Raw genomic sequence first — 7,940 nt, 5'->3', positions numbered from 1 at the left:
TACCATCTCTCTCATGGTGCTTCTACAAACAGCTTCCTCATTTTTCAAATGGGCATTTTAAGAACTGTTTGGTAGGATTTTGGGGTTAGGTGTCAGATAAGACAATTTACGCAAAAGTACTTTCCAAACTGTTCACACACACATACACACACACACACACACACACACACACACACACGTGGTTGGGGGGTGATTGTTATTAGAGGAATTGTGTGGTTTATCGGTATGTATATATTTCAAGTGCCTAGGCTATGTGAAACTTTCTGGAGAAGAGAGAAGTACACAGAGGAATACGTTATTCTAGGAGAAAAGCTGGTAAGCAGAGGTGGCTGAGAGCAGATTCCAGACTTGCTGATAAAGACCATCACACATACGTCTGAAAGAAATCAGATAGCAAATGGTAATTTGTTTTTCTTTTACTTGATTTCTTCTTCACTTTCTGTCTCAGCTTTTCATGGTCATGGCTGCCACAGGCTGGGGCCAGGCTAGAGTTCTGGAAGTATCTGCTACAGGAAATATAAAATCATAAATTATATACAAATTATAAGTTGGAGTATGTGGATAGGGCCAAAGAGATGAATATCTAACCCAAGAATGTGCCACCAGACTTGGATCACTTCTTTTTTGGGCCCTATACCCAAGGCCAACCTCCTATCTCCAGGTCAGGACATACTATTCCTTTATAAGTTGTTTTGAAACATCCTTGCAGTATGTGCATATTTGTCTGCATGAGGAGCTTCAGTAACATCATGGGTGGTCTCCTCTTGGGAGTTCTTGGTGAGTGGCTGAATCCTAGGGGATGCTTCAAAGACACATCCGAAAGTGCCAGGATTACAGGCATGAGCCACCTAGCTCAACCCAATGTACACTTTAAATGGGTATATTACATGCTGGGAGAGGGTGCCTCTTCTAGACCTAGACTCTAGAAGACAGGAAGGACTGGGCCCTACTGTGGCAGTAGAACAGCTTCTCTCACAATGCACTGGGACTTTTGCTAGGCTCAGGGTCTGAACCTCAGTCTGGCTCCTGTTTTCTAGTCTCAATTCCTGTTACATTTATAAGGGCTTAGAGCAGGTGTCCTCAAACTTTTTAAACAGGGGGCCAATTCACTGTCCCTCAGACCATTGGAGGGCTGGACTATAGTTTAAAAAAAAACAACAAAAAACTATGAACAAATTTCTATGCACACTGCACATATCTTATTTTGAATTAAAAAAACAAAACGGGAACAAATACAATCACACCACCTCATGTGGCCCACGGGCTGCAGTTTGAGGACCCCTGGGTTAGAGTTTTCTTCTTTGATAAAGACATTGCCCTACAGGAGAGCTGTCAAGGTCAATAAGATAATGTGTCTAGGGTACAGAATACAGGGTTTGATGAGCAAGGGGGCCTCAGTAATAGATCCCTTCCCTTCTTTTCTTTTCTTTTTTTTTTTAAGTAAAGAAAAGGGTAGACTTTAATCTTTATTTACAGGACACTGCAAGATATGAAATTCCACATAGAAATAGGAAACCCTTTCAGAGGATAGGCTCCATACAGTATGTTGTACAGTTTGGAACTGTTCAAGTATAGTTTTGTTGTAAAAAGTGCTACAATAACAAACCACGTTTAAAAAGAGTTCATAGTAGAGAAATAGTAAGTAAGACAAACTTATACCAAACGCAGTACACGACAACTTTGTGCCTCAGCTATACAATCTAAAAGTTAAAAGTCCCAGGAGTCCCATCCTGAAGTTGGAACATATAGCCTTCAGAGGTAGTTTCTGGTACTACATTTTGATCCTCCTCTTCCTCGACAGAGAAATACTTCTCAATCAAGTTTAATGAAGCCTTATACACAGACTCATTTTCAGCAAGTTTTGTAGAGCTTCAATTTTGTCCAAACCTCCACATTCTTCAATCATTATACTAAGTTTCTCAGTTTCACCTAGTTTTTCAGCAGCCTGAAAGATATTTGAAATGGCATTCAGAATAACCAGAATAATTTTGGTATCTTTTGCAGTTAAGAGGTTCATCATGTCTTAAGTTTAAATCTTTAATCCAATGAGAGTCTATCTTAGTTAATGGTGAAAGGTGTGGGTCCAGTTTCAGTCTTCTACAGGTTGCCAGCCAGTTCACCCAGCACCATTTGTTAAATATGGAATCTTTTCCCCACTGAATGTTTTTAATTGGCTTGTCAAAAATCAAATAGCGGGGGCGGCGCCTGTGGCTCAGTCAGTAAGGCGCCGGCCCCATATACCGAGGGTAGCGGGTTCAAACCTGGCCCCGGCCAAACTGCAACCAAAAAATAGCCGGGCGGTGTGGCGGGCGCCTGTAGTCCCAGCTACTCGGGAGGCTGAGGCAAGAGAATTGCTTAAGCCCAGGAGTTGGAGGTTGCTGTGAGCTGTGTGAGGCCACGGCACTCTACCAAGGGCCATAAAGTGAGACTCTGTCTCTACAAAAAAAAAAAAAAAAATCAAATAGCGGTAAGTAGCTGGATTCATCTCTTGGTTCTCTATTCTGTTCCAGATATCTACTTCTCTGTTTTTGTGCCAATACCATGCTGTTTTGATCACTATCGATTTGTAGTAAAGTCTGAGGTCTGGTAGTGTGATTCCTCCTGTTTTGTTTTTATTTCTGAGTAATGTCTTGGCTATTCGAGGTTTTTTCTGATTCCATATAAAACGAAGTATTGTTTTTTCAAGATCTTTAAAATATGACAGTGGAACTTTAATAGGGAGTGCATTGAAATTATATATTGCTTTGGTAGTATGAACATTTTGACAATGTTGATTCTTCCCAGCCATGAGCATGGTATGTTTTTCCATTTGTTAACATTTTCAGCTATTTCTTTTCTTAGAATTTCACAGTTCTCTTTATAGAGATCTTTCACGTCTTTTGTTAGGTAAATTCCCAAATATTTCATCTTCTTTGGCACTACTGTGAATGGGATAGAGTTCTTAACTGCTTTTTCAACTCGACTGTTGTTGGAGTATATAAAGGCTACCGATTTATAGATGTTGATTTTGTAACCTGAGACGCTGCTGTATTCCTTGATCACTTCTAGGAGTTTTGTAGTAGAGTCCCTAGTGTTTTCCAGATACACAATCATATCATCTGCGAAGAGCGAAAGTTTGATCACTTCTGACCCTATATGGATACCCTTGATGGCCTTTTCTTCCCTAATTGCGGTGACTAAAACTTGCATTACAATGTTGAAAAGCAATGGAGACAATGGGCAGCCTTGGTCTGGTTCCTTATCTGAGTGGAAATGATTCCAATTTAACTCCATTCAATATGATATTGGCTGTGGGTTTGCTGTAGATGGCCTCTATCAGTTTAAGAAAAGTCCCTTCTAGACCAATTTTCTTGAGTGTTCTGATCATGAGGGATGCTGGATATTATCAAAAGCTTTTTCTGCATCAATTGAGAGAATCATATGGTCTTTGTTTTTTAATTTGTTTATGTGCTGAGGAGAATGCAGGGAAAACCCTTGAAGAAATTGGTCTGGGTGAGTATTTCATGAGGAGAACCCCCCGGGCAATTGAAGCAGCTTCAAAAATACACTACTGGGACTTGATCAAACTAAAAAGCTTCTGCACAGCTAAGAACACTGTAAGTAAAGCAAGCAAACAGCCCTCAGAATGGGAGAAGATATTTGCAGGGTATATCTCTGACAAAGGTTTAGTAACCAGAATCCACAGAGAACTCAAACGCATCAGCAAGAAAAAAACAAGGGATCCCATCGCAGGCTGGGCAAGGGATTTGAAGAGAAACTTCTCTGAAGAAGACAGGCGCATGGCCTTCAGACATATGAAAAAATGCTCATCATCTTTAGTCATCAGAGAAATGCAAATCAAAACTACTTTGAGATATCATCTAACTCCACTGAGACTAGCCTATATCACAAAATCTCAAGACCAGAGATGTTGGCGTGGATGTGGAGAAAAGGGAACACTTCTGCACTGCTGGTGGGAATGCAAATTAATACATTCCTTTTGGAAAGATATATGGAGAACACTCAGAGATCTAAAAATAGATCTGCCATTCAATCCTGTAATTCCTCTGCTGGGCATATACCCAGAAGACCAAAAATCACAACATAACAAAGATATTTGTACCAGAATGTTTATTGCAGCCCAATTCATAATAGCTAAGTCTTGGAAAAAGCCCAAGTGCCCATCGATCCACGAATGGATTAATAAATTGTGGTATATGTACACCATGGAATACTATGCAGCCTTAAAGAAAGATGGAGAATTTACCTTTTTCATGTTTACATGGATGGAGCTGGAACATATTCTTCTTAGTAAAGTATCTCAAGAATGGAAGAAAAAGTACCCAGTGTATGCAGTCCTACTATGAAACTGATTTGTGGCTCTCACATGAAAGCTATAACCCAGTTACAACCTAACAATAGGGGGAAGTGGGAAAGGGGGGGCGGTGGTGGGTAGAGGGAGGGGGATCAGTGGGATCACACCTGTGGTGCATATTACAGGGATATTTGCGAAACTTGGTAAATGTAGAATGTAAATGTTTTGGCACAGTAACTGAGATAACGCCGGAAAGGCTATGTTAACCATTGTGATAAAAATGTGTCAAATGGTCTATGAAGCGAGTGTATTGTGCCCCATGATCATATCAATGTATGCAGTTATGATTTAATAAAAAAAAGAGGTTCATCAATGGTTCTATTATGCCACAATGAACAAGGTATTAAATCTGTTCAACTGTTCCACCACTTTTATAGTTGGTCACAGCCCATACAGCTTCCTTTTGTGTCTTAAAGTCTGCCTTATAGAGAACACCAATAAGTAATGGGACTAGTCCATGATTCACAACTTGCTGTATCTGGTCCTGATGGCCAGCTGTGATGTTTGACATTGTCCATGTAGCTTCCTTTTGAATATTAGTTTTGGGGTTGGTCAGCAGGCTGGGAAAGACAGTAAGTGCTCCTGCATCAATTACAACCTGAGTCTGTTCATCTGTCCCAGTGACAATATTCCCTATGGCTCTTAGTGCAGGAGTCACAATTGGCAATTCAGTAGCTCCCAAAAGCTTCACAAGTTGGGGCACAACTCCTGTTTTCACAACCATTTCAATCCGTTCATTTGGACCATCAGTAAGGTAAGAAATAGCCCACCAAGTATCTGCTAATACCTCTGGATAATCATGATGCAGGAGATGCACTAAAGTAGGAAGAATCTGTTCCACGGCATCTAATGGGTGCAGGATTCTTGTTGCAACAAAGGTTTGAAAGTGTCCAGGTAAGATCACATAAGTAACCACATGATAAAGATGACATATCAGGAATAGCTAGACGAGCCAACAGTGGGTCAACTGCGCCATACTTAATAACCAAGTCTCAGAAAACTGAACCATCACCTGCAATGTTTCCTAGAGCCCACACAGCTTGTTCACTGATATGAGCATGGGAAGATGCCAACAGAGAAATGAATGCTGGAATAGCACCTCCACCTACCACAGCCTTAGTCTGTTCTGATGTCCCAGAAGCAATGTTAGTTAGTGCCCAGGGAGATTCCAATTGAATGGGACTACAATCAGTTCTACCCAAGAAGGACACAAATTTTGGGATCAAACAGCTCGGATTATATTGTCGATGGGAGGCTGTTTTTCTCTAGAAAATAGTTTCCGGGCAGCCTGAGTAGCTTGGAGCTTGTTTTCCATATTGGTGCTGTTTATACCTTTGACAATGTCATCCACAGACCAATTTACAGTACCCTGGTTGTTTTGGTTTTCCTGCAGTGGAGAAGTAGCATCATCAGGAAAAGAGCTTACATTTCTCCTTTTCAGCATCTGGTCATCTTTCTTAGCTTTCCTCAACTCCACATTAAGTTCTATTTGGCGTCGCCTCATTTCTGTATTGTCTTTTCCCTTGTTCTTGAACCTGTTAAGTTGGGCAGCTGGTGAATTAGCATTCTCATTGGTGGACATGGTTATGAGACAAAGGGAGATAGCTGCACAGCTAGCTCAAGCTTCCACAGGAGGTGGTACGGGACTCAGAAGATCTGGGTTGGCTGCCCTGGAAACGTCCACTGCAGCTCAGGCAGAACACGGTGTCCCTTCCCTTCTTTTCATCACCAACAGAGCCATTCAAGGGCCTTTGCCTCCCCGACTTATAACCTAACTCTCTGAGGAAAGCAGACCAATGGATATGATGAGCACATCAGAAAATCACAGTCAGCTCTTACTCAAGAGAGTCCATTTCTATTGCTGGAGGCCTTGTTCCTATCCACTGCCTCACTGAATCTTTCCAGCTTCCTTGGAGGAAGATGCTGTCATTGACTCTATAATGTGGATGAGGCATCTCTGCAAGGTGAATTGACTTACCCAAAGTCACATAGTCAGAAGGTGGTGGAAAGACCTTTCACAGTGAAGTCTGTGTCTTAGAAGGGCAGGCTTTGTTCATTATGTCACATAATAGTCAACAAGAGAATCCCTACTCATGGAGCCACTATGTTCAAAGCAGTATGGATAGGGGTGATCAGAAAAGCCTTCCAGTAATACATTTAGTCTGAAATAGCTTTAATGGGTAGTGGATGGAATTTCAACAAGGCAAACCAAGGGAAAGGAAGCAAAAAAGGCAGTCCAAAGATGTGTGCTGTGGTGAGTAGAACACTGAATAAAGCATCAGTTAGTAATGAAAGCCACAGCTCTAGCTCTCATAGCAATGTTACTATGAACAATTTTCATGATTTCTCTGAGCTTCAGTTTCCTCATCTGCAAGATAGAGATAGTTATAGGACATCCCTTGTAGGAATGTTATGAGAATTTGATGAGATAATACATGTAAAATTCTTAAAATAGTATCCAGCTCATTATAGACATTTAATAAATAGCAATTAGTACTACTATTTAATAGAGTGGACAAAGACCAGGTTGGGAAGTAGATGGGGCCAGAACATGAAAAATCAGAGTTGTGTCTCCCAGTAGGCAAATGGGTGGGTAAAAGTCTAACCTATTAACTTTCCCAAAGAATTTGAGTCATGGAAGGGTGGCCCCAATAGGACAGGTTGATTCTGCCAGAACCAAGGTGCTGACACAGGGAAGAAATAAAGGGAAAGAAAATACCTTGATTGCTCTCTCCTCTCTTCCCAGCCTTGCCAGTACCTCCCATTGCCTGAACCCAATGAGAAGCCCCGGGGCTAGGGAGGCCAGGTGATGCAGTCTCTAATGATCAGCTGCCATCTGCCCTCAGGATAAAGAGCAGTGTAGAGAAGGGTAAAGAATGAAGCTGGGATGGGGTAAAGAATGGAGAAGAGCAGAAAAATGGAGTTAGTCAAGAAAAGCTCTCTGCAAGAAGTAAGTTTTGAAATAGAGGACAAGGAGCCTAGTTTCTGAGGGCCTAGCAGTCAGGTTCAGATGGGGTGGGGTAAACAGGAATGGGAGGGTGTGGGCCTCTGGCCTAGTTCTGCTTGAGGTTGCTTAGAGGTCAATAAATGAGACCAGATAATCATATCTTTCTTAGGGAACGTTCTGGTCACTTTGCAGAGTGGAGGGCATCCAAAAAGGTAAATGGAATTACGAAATTGGATGTGAAAGCTCCCTCCTTCAGAGGTTGACTGGGCCTATTCTGAAATCCTCAGACTAGGCTGTATTGGCTGGGGGACTGTGAGGTTGCTGCCAGGCTTCATGGTAGTTGATTTCTCTCTAATAAGAACATCCTCTGGAGTCTTAACAAAACCCTTGGAACATCAGAGAGCAGGCACAGGGTATGAAACATAAATGGAGCAAGTACATTCAATTTCTTTTCTTTGCCCTGTCACTGAAGTCACTTCAGGACCACCTACCCTCCTCAGCACCTACCTCCATCCCTCTTTCTATAGGGGGCTAGGAACCTTGGACCTCTCTTGGCAAAACAGTCCCTGAAATTTAAGACTCTTTCTTCTCACCCCCAGCCTTAGTGGCCGCAGACTCTATGCCATGGAATTTAGGGCT

The 7,940-nt window shown here is 41.9% G+C and overlaps 1 pseudogene; it reads right to left on the bottom strand.

Moving 5' to 3' along the window:
- Positions 1 to 1,700: 1,700 nt before the first annotated feature.
- On the bottom strand, positions 1,701 to 5,936 carry LOC128577792 (importin subunit alpha-1-like; annotated as a pseudogene).
- Between the last annotated feature and the right edge of the window lie 2,004 nt (positions 5,937 to 7,940).

This window comes from Nycticebus coucang, chromosome X (assembly GCF_027406575.1).
Source record: "Nycticebus coucang isolate mNycCou1 chromosome X, mNycCou1.pri, whole genome shotgun sequence".
Taxonomy (NCBI): domain Eukaryota; kingdom Metazoa; phylum Chordata; class Mammalia; order Primates; family Lorisidae; genus Nycticebus; species Nycticebus coucang.
Note: the sequence above shows the minus strand (reverse complement) of the source record. Positions and strands in the feature narration are given on the sequence as shown.